The sequence below is a fragment of the Stegodyphus dumicola genome, chromosome 3, assembly GCF_044657685.1.
Source record: "Stegodyphus dumicola isolate Sdum_Otavi_A_Nest chromosome 3, ASM4465768v1".
Taxonomy (NCBI): domain Eukaryota; kingdom Metazoa; phylum Arthropoda; class Arachnida; order Araneae; family Eresidae; genus Stegodyphus; species Stegodyphus dumicola.
The window spans coordinates 243,383,793-243,396,255 of record NC_140770.1 but is presented as its reverse complement, the minus strand read 5'-3'; the positions used below and the strand labels follow the sequence as shown (position 1 = coordinate 243,396,255).

The window sequence follows — 12,463 nt, the reverse complement described above, 5'->3', positions numbered from 1 at the left end:
TAATTTAGTTATACATAATCTGGAATAAATAAATATTATTAAATCAAACTTAAAGAGAAGTACTTCAGTATAAAATTTATATTAGGCAAAACAGCAGCCTTAATTCCATATAAATTTTGAATATAATTGTATCGATTTCGAGAGCGATCAGACACAAGTCTATCTTCCTCAGAAAAAAAAATAAAGTAAAAAAAAAAAAAAATCTGCAAAATGACCTGTCTGACTTGACCATAAGATATTTACAGAAAAGCTCCCGTTGTTTTATACAAAGTTAGAAATTTAATCAGTAAAATGCAAAAGTATCTGTAACATGTAAACAAACGAGACTGGTCACAGGAAAAAATTCGACAGTGATATAAATTTAGATTTCCAATAATATGCAAAAAACGCGAATTAAAGAAAAATTATGCTTTTTCAATTGGATAAAAGATTAAATGATTTCAGTATTTGCTCGACAGGGGATGTTTTTTAGTAGTAAAAATCTTTGGGCTGAAATAATGGAATTCTGATAACATTACACAGAAAAACTTCATGGATTTATTATGCATTTAATTTGAAAAGAAGAAGTGGATGTTTTTGGTAAAGCTAGTCACTGCTGTATGGGAAGATAATTTGAGAGCATTGTTTGAAGTTTTGTCAGAACCCGTGGTCTTTCTGATCTTTAACTTGTTAATAAATACTTAAAAATAATTGGAGGAGAATTACGTGGCTTTCTTGTTTCAGTTAATTACAAATATTAAGTTTATTGTATCAGTTTTAACCTCATCATAAGAAAAAGCTTTGTCTTGGAAAGTGTTTTCAAGTGTGCCAGATAATTTGATTTTACGGTATCTGAGTAGACAAGACCAGAATGTCCATGAAGTGCAAGACTTTGTCTATACTTAGTCGCACGTTTCTGACTGATATTGTATAGGAGATCATTATCATCATCTTCTGTTAAAAAAGCAAATTTAAAATCCTTTCCATATTTTTTGCTTAAAGATATTTAATTCTCTCTTGAATTTGTTCCGTAGTTGATTGTAGATAATTTTGAAATTCGGATCCTCCGCTATCTGTCATCTCTTGATCGATGATCTTGGATCTTTCATATTAATGGTACTAAAAGCCTATAATGCACTAAGCGATTTTACTCATATATTTGTAATTAATGCCTGAACCACTGATAATGTTAAGAGTGAAGCGCAAGAAGTTTCGCCAGTAGGCGTGAACTGGATAATTAAACGCTGAGTGAATGTAGATATTCACTGAATGGAAATTAACAAAAAAGATCCTAAAATAAAGAAAACATAAAAGTATCCTAAAATAAAGAAACCAATGTCCTGTCTTTGCAAATAAAAATAAATAATGGAAAACAGTCAAATGGTCAAAATGGAAGAGAGCTACCATTTGGCATTATAATATATCATTCTTAGACGCTTGACAGTACAGTAATTTATAGGGTAATAACTAATAACTGCAGTCAGCAATTTCAGAATAAATGATGGTGTACATACTATCATAGAACTGGTGCAAATGCATTAAAATATAACCACAAATATTTGGTGTGTCGATATCTTGATGAATAACAGAATTTCGAACCAACGAAGAAGCACTTCCCATGGTGCCGTAAGATCATATTTTACACAACTTATATTTTTCCTTCTAAGTTTAAGGGATAATTGCCCATGCAAGAACTGTATAACTAAGAATTGATCGGTTGAGAGTTGGATAAAGAGTTCGCTTGACAGGAAGATGTAATTTGGATTTACTTCCAAGATAGAAAAAAACCATAACAACTGCATTGACAGCATGAATTACTTGGTCTTTAAATGTAAGTTTTTTCTTCAAATGTAACACCTAAATATTTATATGACTGAAAGATTTTAGGAACTATTCCATGAATGTTAATTCTAGCCTTAATCAATCGTAATAAACGGAACACCAATAAGAAGTAATGTTAACAAGAAGTTATTAGTATGGCATTTTGAAGATTCAAAAATCTCGAAAGGACTACAGAGTTGTGTGCATAATTAAGAACTGTGCAGCAAGTGGTTCCAGAATGCGACTAATATTAAAAAGTGGAGGGCCTAGTACAGAGTATTGTGGAACTCGTCTTGATGATATTTTTAGTGGAAAGAGCATCAGCAATACAAACTTGAAAAGTCCAACTTTTAATCATTTATGAAGGAAAATCGTGAAAGCTATTAATCAACTTCATAAAGTTCGATGAATGAACTTCTGCAAGCTTGTAAATTAGACCTTGATACAAAAAGCTCTCATAGGCCTTCTCAAAGACTAGAAAGATTTCTGGAATTGACTCCTTTTTGTAGAAAGATGCTGCGATAAATTCAGTAAGATTCAAAATTTAATGACATGTACTATGCCATTTAAAAATGCCAAACTAGTTCTACTGAATTGTAAATTATGTTTAATAGTTATATTTTTCTACATGCTGTGTGATTCTTTTCCAAAAAATGTTTCAAATGCATTGCTAATACAGCGTAAAAAGCTTATAGGTCCATAGCTGTAAGGGTATTTTGGATCTTTACCATGTGCCTTTAAATCCAGCCGTACCTTTTATTTTAAAATTGAATCTGCTGACTCCCTTCCTTTCCTTGATATTACTCGTATAATTATTCAGAATGAATTTGATTTCAGCATAGTTGTTTACAGTTAATATATTTTTGTTTATTCTCCTCCCTCTTCTAAATCATTCCACTCCTCTAAAAATAAATGCTTTCTTTTTACTTTTATATATATTGCCCTCTCACAATTTGCAACATTGTACTTTATACACACAATGTATAATGCGGTAATTAATCATTTGTTTTCTAAGGGAATAAAGGCTAAATTTGAAATAGCTAAATTTGATTTAAATTTAGTTATTTCAAATTTGAGTTAATAATGAATTTGAAATAACTAAATTAACTAATATTAAAGGAACATACTATATTTACAAAGTTTTGTATAATGACAGTCTGAGCCATTGGATAAATTAACATTTTAACAACTAGTTTTGTATGTTGACAATCTGAGCCGTTGGATAAATTAACATTTTAACTACTAAATTTGAAATAGCTAAATTTGGCTTAAATTTAATTATTTCAAATTTGCGTTAATAATGAATTTGAAATAACTAAATTAACTAGCATTAAAGGAACATACTATATTTACACAGTTTTGTATGTTGACAGTCTGAGCCGTTGGATAAATTAACATTTTAACAACTAGTCTGCTAATTCAAACATTTGAGGTCACTTTAAAAATATATTATCATAAATGCATTTCGAGCTGTTTAAAGAAGGAAAAAATTTTCTTTTTTTTTTCATATTTAATACTTAACCTTTCGGTATGTAAATGAAAAAATTCTGCTTTTCAAATCAAGCTCATATATACATATATAATGAAAATTCTAAGTAAACAAGTAATTATGAGTAAATTTAAAAAGCCGAATACTTGGAGTAACACGCTAACATCGCATTAATCTCTCTAATTAAATTTATGTTTCTTGGAGATGATAAAGGAAAAACATATCTAATAATAATAATAATAATATATAAAATAATGTAATATATAATAATATATATACGTATATATATTTGTGTATATATAATAATGTAATATATAATAATATATATACGTATATATATTTGTGTATATATAATAATGTAATATATAATAATATATATATGCAATGAAACAATGAAACTGTGGTTGGATGACACGACATGAATGATTTGATCATGAATGCGGTACAAACTTGCACCATAATTTCCGATGAAAGAGGACTTTCACTGTGAACATAGCTTAACAAACTCGTGTAGATTTCTTCATAATTAGAACAGGCTGAAGAATGTGATGACAGAACAGTTTTGGAGACATTAAAATACGAACACTAAGACGTAGATGCGTAGAAATACTAATTGCGTAGAAGCTTGATGCTTAAAGCGTCCATCCATTTTGAAGAAGAAGAAATCGAACCGGATTACATTCCTTTTTTTTAATTTAAATTCTAATTTTGTGGCCACAATTCACTTGGCACTCTACTCGTGCCTATTAAAGAACATTTACAATTTTGATATTATTGCCGTAGAAGCGACAGTAGCAGCACACAGATGATTGCAGAAAGGCGTCTGGCCAAGAGGAAAGCACAAGCAAAAAGTGACGCATCAGTTCATAGAAAGAGGGGATGGAGTCAAAAGTTTTAGTTTTTAGTTTTGGTTTACAATTTGGTGAGTGGTCAAGAGGCATCTGCATTAAGGAATCGCATGATTAATTTTAATGACGCTGTTTAGACTTACAGCGCTATTTTTAGGACAAATAGAAGATGGTGTGTGTATTTATGGTGTATTTAATTATGGCAAAGCACACTAGGGTTATCTGCCTAATGGGAGGGATGCCTTCGTGGAGGACTTTCTAAGGGAAACTGGCTCGTATACACGTTACACGTGGGGAAACGGGATTCGAACCTCAGACCGAACTACCAGTGTTCAGCGACTTTACCGCTCGGCCGCTGTGGGCGGACAAATAGAAGAAGTTCACAAAGAAAATAAAAAGTAAAATAGGTTATAGTGAATTAAATTTAGAAGTTTGCTTACATATTTTTTATCTTGCACATTCACCCCTTTCAAAAAAAGAGAAAAGGCAGAGCGATTGAGAAACCTTTTTGAGAGAAAAAGCATTAGAGTAGCAAAACATGATATATAATTTTGAAACATACAAAACATAATATTAGCTTTTGAACAATAAAACTATAGTGCGTAAAATTTTGAGTTCAAGAATATTTTTAAAGCACTATGAAGATTTGAATCCAATCTGTAGAAATGTCGTGTTTCTGGCACATTCACATCATAATTTTGATACTTCAGGGAAGGATTTCCAAAACGTTTTACACACCAGATCACAATTATAAAAATTTTATATACCCATTAGTTATTACGAATGATTATAAATCTTTAAATTTACACCAATTTTCACATTTCTAAGTAATACTTAACATCTGGAATAGCATGACTGAAATTATGGTTTTACCTTTTATTACTACATTGTACAATTTTCTTATTTTACACAAACTAGAAGCCCCACAGCTTTCTTTTAGTACACACATCCAGCTATTTGGGCAAATCCACTTTAAACAAACTCATGTATTAAATTTTCATGAGTGGTTAGCGAACTGTGCTACAACATTCCATAATACTGGAAAAAATCACACTCCATTATATGAAAAAATAAAAATTCTGTATAATAAATTAGATAAAATGGGAGCCTTCAAAGTTTATATTATATGAGGAGGGTAAGAGGAACAATTATGCAGAGGTAAAAAAGGCCTCTGTTTCTGAACCAGTACTCCCTCATCATACTTCATATTTAACATACAATTATTGATAATTATAACATTCGTTTACCATAATTTCAAACAATTTTTAATATATTGTATTCTTAATTAAATTATGATATAAATTTTAATACGATTATTCAATTTCTTAAATCTTTGGTATTTGAATATTAATGATTATGTGTACTCTCAAACAAAAAAAGTTTTGGACTAAAATGCTGAAAAATTCAATAGGAATCTAAAAATTAAAAATTTATTTCAAAAATTGATATTTATAAATTATATTTTATAGGATCAAAATTTTATGATTTATGTGTTTTTTTAGTTTGCTAGTGCTTTAACACTTTTTCTTTAAAAAGGCTTCTCTATAGCTAAGCCTTTTTCTTCTTGAAGGGGGGAATATGTAAGAAAAATAAAGAATATGTAAAAGGTTAAATTAGCGGAGTAAATTAATTTCCCTTCTCTATTCTAAAATTAGCAACATCTACTTGCACTGTGTCATTTCGAGAAAAATCTATGTCACATGACTCTTACGTAATTCTAGTGATATAAATTGCAAAACTCAGGCAGCCAATAATAATTTTACAGCAATATTAACTATCCAATCAAAATGCTTTGAGAACCAAACCTAACTAACTCAGTTTGACTTAAGATTTCATCCTGAACATTACGCACTTTCTTTCTACGCTTTGCCTTAGCTGGACTGCAGTCTGTCTGCTTCTTTTTTGCTGCAAACCTATCAAATGTAAGCCTTTTGAAACTGGCACATTTAATGTGCCGACTTGTGTGTAGCCGCAACATGTTACTGAAAATAAAACTGAAGATTTATTCTGCCTTAGCCTCCAATTCTTTAGTCATTATGGATCAACACTTCTACGCCATCAAAATTCCTGTTCCTGAATTTATTACATATATATATATATATATATATATATATATACATACATGTACATACACAAACATGTATGTATGGGCCCTGTTGGTGGAATCTTTTAAGTTACTCATTCATCATTCAATGTTAGAAATCCGGAAACTCGCAGTGTATGCCACCAAGAGATAAGTAACATAATTGCCTTGTCTGTTTAATGGTAGACGATTCAATAACATTCAGTTACTTGCTAATGTCCACAATTTTTTGAATTCATCATTATTAGAATAAAAAATATTGTTAGTCTTGTTTTTCCGCTAATCATACCGAAGTTTTTAAAAGTTGACATTTATCCCATTATTCATAACTGAAGAAACCTTTTTCCTAGCTAGCTAACAGTCTCGCAACGGAATTCGTATCGTATACAAATAAGCCAATATAAAGCTTGTTTATAGATCTAATATTAATTTACCATAGATTAAGAACGGAATCCCATACCTTGTGCGCTCGCGAAAAGGAGGAATAGTCAGTACGACCCCACTGGAAAATTTATTTTTTCTTAATGCCTATAAAATATGCACACAATAATTACAATACAGGATTCTTTAGTCTATTCGTGAATTCTAAATAAAAAATGAAATTAAATTTATTTCTCTATAAATGCAATTATTTCTTTCCGGTTCTCCCCCGAAAATTAACGCCCAGATCCAGTTTATTTAAACAGAACTTTATTTTAGTTATTAGTAAGCGGAAATCCATATAAGCTAAATGCACACTAGAGCGTTGGCCTGAAAAGTGGAAACGGGGGAAAAAAAGCTTTTCATGAACTTTATTTCACCCCAAAGCAGAAAATTTATCTTTAAAATTTAGCACTTGTATAGACTAGATCACTTCTCCTGACGGAAACCTAGGAAAACGTACTTATTTCTCCTTTTCACCTTAATATTTCGCGCAGTGTTTATCTAAATCATTTTCGCTTCCAAAGCTTTTGGGTTTTGGTAAAAATGCATTCAGCTTGATGTTTTGATACTATATGTGCGCTTGACGTGACGCGAAATATATTTTTGTTATTACAAGAACCTCAAATTTACATAAATGAAGTACATTACGATCATAGCCTAATTTTCGCAACTAGAGGCGAGGATCAAAATCTATTATAAAACTACTCCGCTTCCAATAATTTCTAAGTAGTAGATGTCCCCAATGTGAATTATGTTACATGCAAAATGCATTTCATGTGAAATATTTCAAAAAAAAGCATTATAATACAAAATTTTTAATTAACAGGCATTTTAACAAGGGGAAATGTATATTTACCTTCTTCTATACTTTGTTTTCACAACTTGCGTTTACTATGTGTTGCATAAAATATAAACTTACAGAATTCAACTTTTGTTTTGAACTTCTTTTGTTCTTGGGCGTATAATAACTGAAAAAAAGAAAAAAACCTGAAAGATGCATATTAATCTTACTGCACATCTTAACTAAGTTAAGAAGATTTAATGCAATTATATTCTTTATTAATTCAGTTATCATTAGGTTCTATCGATGCAGGAACGTGAAAAATGTACACAGCCCTCGCTGGGGGTTCGAACTTCAAACCTTTCGAATACAAGGCTAGCATGCTTTCAGTTACACTACGAAGGCATGCAGAAAGGAGGGAGAAAATACCTCATACACTAACCAAGTATATGTGTTCAACGTAGAATTAAAACTTTTTTTTTTCTTTGAAACGTGAAAGGAATAATTTCTTTTTTAAAAGCTTAACCACGGCATTTAATTCCTCATCAAATTAATTTTGTAATTATAAACTTAACTGCGAACAAATGCCCTGTGTTTGCCTTTAAAAATAAAACACTAAACTAAACTCAGTGACGAAACAGCCCTAATTGGCCAAGGCCTGCAATGCTCGAAATCTGCTTTCTTGACCGTGGGCCCCGGGATGCGTAAGCATATGCCCTGAACAAGTGATCAGCTTGTAGCAGGACCCGAGTGTTTAGTCCCCAAGCGAACTTGGCACTCATTTTATCGATCCAAGTGATGGAAATCAAGGGATGAAAGGCTGAGTCGACCTTGCCCAGCCCGGGACTCGAACTCCAGACCTGTGGAGCTGCTCCGCGATGCGCTAGCCACTGCGCTACCGGGCCTCGCCTTTATAAATAAAGGCATAAATATCAAAATATGAAGTTTAACATTTTATTTTTTCATTAATTTTTGTATTCCTCTTGATACATTTCTGAAATATAGGATAAGCATTAGATTAATCACCTTAATCTAATTGTTTTGAATCTAGAAAATTAGATTTGGCGAACGGAATTTCATATTTGCAGATAATACAAACTATGAATTCTCAATTTCGATATCCATTGTATCCTTCCACTTTATGCAAGTATGTAATTTGTAACTTGAGGCTCATAAACACCACCAGATGTATCTCCTCTTCTACTATGCTAATTGAATGCAGACGTGTAAACAAAAGCTACATTATGCAACAGCAGGAGAGCAAAATGTATATGGCAGAAGAGATTAGTGAAATAGTTGCAGTCCTACTGATTCTATTATATACATATCTGCATTGTGTATTACCGAAGCAACTGCTTCCTCTTCTCATTGTTAATCGCAATTAGACTGAAAATTATGTTTGGGTACAATATTCGATCGCTTTACGCCGATGTTATTTACTTACACTAATTTATATTTGAAATTACTTTATAATACACTAAATTACAAATTAAATAATGTGAATTATATGCGGATTTGTATGTAATAAAACCTCGTTTATCCAAACTAATTGGTATGGCACAGTATCAAATGGCACTTTTCAGAAAGAGGCTTATTTTCGTAAAAATTACGATTCGGGAGAATGCTTTGATTCTTAAGAACAGAGATCTGAGTTGCTTGAATATCTTGAAATCCGTAGAAGATAGTAATCGAAATAGTAGGTTCTAAGAAATTAACACCCAATTAAATTTTTTGGTTATTGTTACGTGAGTAATAGATTGAATGCACCCAGAACCGATTGTTTTGTGTTAGCTGAAAGTACTGTCGTCAGTCTGTCGGCGACAGAGGAGAATGTTTACAGGTAGAGCATATGCATTAGAAGCGGCGCTGAATCTTCTGTGAGAAACTGTTTCTTTTTTATTTGTTTAATTTCTTTTTAGATTTATTATAGCTTGAATAGAACATGTAGCTTCTTCAGATGACTCAATTTTGTGCATTCTGATTTGTGATTGAGACGTAACGCTGTTAAAGAGCCTAGCGCAGAGTGTCGCTACGGCAAATAAATATAGTGAATTTTTTAAAGAGTGCGTTTTTTCTATAATATGTGTAGTATTGTTCTATTGTGGATTAAATTCTATCGACGACGAGATGTAAATTCAATTCACCGACGGTAACTTGATAAAATTTATTTTACCAAAAGAAACTCTTCGAAATTCAGGAAATTTCCACAAAAATGCTCGAACAACTCTAGTATCACAGAGTACAATCAGTAGTTAAACTACTAAGAAAGTTAAACACTATGCAATTCAAAGCTCATTTAAAGAGCGAAACTAAGACGGATATCTCAATACTCCGAATTCAGCTCTGAACTAACAACTCCCAAACTGATACGCTTTCCGGTCTTATATAGTGTTCTCTCGGTCGCCGAGAAATCTCTTGTACTTCTCGAAATTACTGGATGGCATATGAGGCCCGGATACGGTTACAGTTACACAGAGCATCAGTTAGAATTATTCAACTGCAATCTCATAACAGTTATACAGGGACAGGACCAAAATGCCTCCAAGCTTGACTACTTTTATCGATTTCTTACCAAATTTAGCGACCAAATTTAGTCGCCAAAAACGTGGCCAGATTAGCGCTATCTCACGAGATTAGCGAGATAGCCATTCACTCAAGGCTTAATAAACTTGCCTCTGTATTCTTGCTTTTACGGCAAAGCATCGCCTCTTTAGATTTTCATGTTATATTACACAAAAAAATTACTACAATTTCATATATAGTTTTACTAAAGTTATCTTAATATGTACAAATTTCATAACACTGTTTTGACTTTAATATTTATACGCTCTTTATATAGCTTATATCAAAATGGGATGTTTTTGCTCAATATCGTTTTTTCGACAATAATGATATTTTAAATGCTTTTAGAATCCCTAATAATTTTCATATTTAAGAAATAATCCTAAAAATTTCCTGTCTTAACTTATTTCATTAAAATAGGCATAATATAAGTTATCATTATAAAACAAAACGTTAAAATTTTATAGCATGGTTCAGATAAACGATATTTGAATGCATTTCTTCAGCCGTCTTGGATGAAAAAAAAAGCACTACTCATTTCAAAATATAGGAACTCATTTCGTATGCACTGAAAATTCTTAAATTAATTTATTGAAATGTTTTAATGTTCCGTTTTCTGGTAGTTCATTCAGTTTTAGAGAATTCTACAGAACTATTTGAACTAACATTATCTGTCACTGAACAATGCTACTTAAATATTACATTTTTTTTCACCTATTTAAATATTACATTTAGCACATTCGTTGCCCAATAATAAATTTTTACAAAGTCTGCGAATAAAACAAAGTTTGCTATGGTTGCATCATTTAAAGTTGCACATATACTTCCAGTTCACATGCACACACATAAAAAGGATGATAAAAAATTAAAGAAGCAATGCTTGCAGCATCGAAAGTTCAATTTTGAGAAGCTAAAAATAAGAGTGAAATCATGTCAGCTATCTAAGATATCCAGTTACCCAGAAATTCTGTCACTCATAGAATAAAAGCTATGTCTAAAATGTCAGAGGACAAATAAAATATGATTTATAAAAACGCGTTTTCTTAAATTACTTTCTTAAGTTCTTAAGTTTTAAGTAGTTTATTTCTTTACAGTATGATGAATCAACAGATTTCTGCAATGAAGCTCAGGTAAATATTTTTATAAGGATAATCTTTAAGGAATGCTCATAGAAGGAATATATACTGTCAGCTTTTCCACAGAAAAGCAGTACACTCGGATTGGGCATATACCAAGCTACAAAGAATCATGTAATGGAAAATAATTCTTCGCTCCAAAAACTTACGTCCATAACAAGAAACGACGCACCTGTCACGATTGGTTTTGCTTGTCGGTTTCATTTGTTATCTAAATAATGCGGACTTTCCAGACTTTTTCATAACCACTGCACAATACAACAGCAGGAATTATATACCATAGTTTTACATTATGAACACATCAAAAACTGTAAATTCTTTTCATGCCAGAACATTTTAGAGTGTAATATTTATGTTATACTCTGAAATTGGATAACTAAATAAGGAAAACATCCTACAACGAATTTTAGAGCTTCTTTCAGAAATAAAACAGCTTTCAAAATTCAGAAACGAAACTTATGAAAATAAATAATAATATCTGATTATCCCATTTAGCCTAGCCTGTTGTTGGGTTAACATAAAGTACAAATGCAGTTAAACTAAAATTAAATTTGTCGAGATCCCAATTAAAGGAATCTAACTTTTTCCACCTTACAAATTTGAAGAACCATAGTAATAAATATAAGAAAATTGAAGCAATTGGGAACATTCTGAAAATCTCATCAAGCTTAAAAATAACTTCGAAATTAGAATTTCCAATTTTCATGAAAATCAGCCATTTCTTCGTTCATTTCAGATCCATTTGTGGATACTAATATTTCCAAAATTTCGCAACATATTGCAAATACTATATTAAACAAAAAAATCTAATGATCTAAAAATAGAAATAATTGATTTTCAACTTGATCCACAATTGAGAATATCACAGGCAGATTTTAAGAGAAAAAGTATCGCCGTTTAAAAGAAACTTTTAAAAGGTAAACTCCTGCTTTGGGTCAACTTACCTTTGCGAAAGAGATTCTCCAACAATTTACTTGTTCAAGTCAAAGTTATTATCTATCTGAATCACTGCATAAATTTAGCCATAATATTGTACGTACCAGAGTACAATTAACTCGCTGAAGTATTAGGTTTTACGCTAAAATATACTTTTTCAGAATTTAATTTGCATCCCATTCAATTTTTAATAAATAGTAATATATAAAAAGCACATAATTACACTTTGTTTTACGTATGAACCATATAGTTAATAATTGAAGCATTAAAAATTCAATATATAAGTGTGGCTTGTGAAACATTTTTTTACTTCTAAATTGGCTCGCTTCAAGTAGGAAGTTTTCTGCAAAACGATGAACTGTGCCTGAAAGAATTTGCGACCAGAAGTGACTGAAATGAACTTCG

The 12,463-nt window shown here is 31.2% G+C and overlaps 1 long non-coding RNA gene across 1 annotated transcript in view; it reads right to left on the bottom strand.

The window, feature by feature from the left end:
• Positions 1-12,463, bottom strand: part of LOC146998306 (uncharacterized) — a 94,135-nt gene that overhangs the window by 54,798 nt on the left and 26,874 nt on the right. The window contains exon 2 of the long non-coding RNA XR_015040059.1: positions 7,500-7,611. This is a non-coding gene — a long non-coding RNA (uncharacterized LOC146998306). The remainder of the gene's footprint in view (positions 1-7,499; positions 7,612-12,463) is intronic.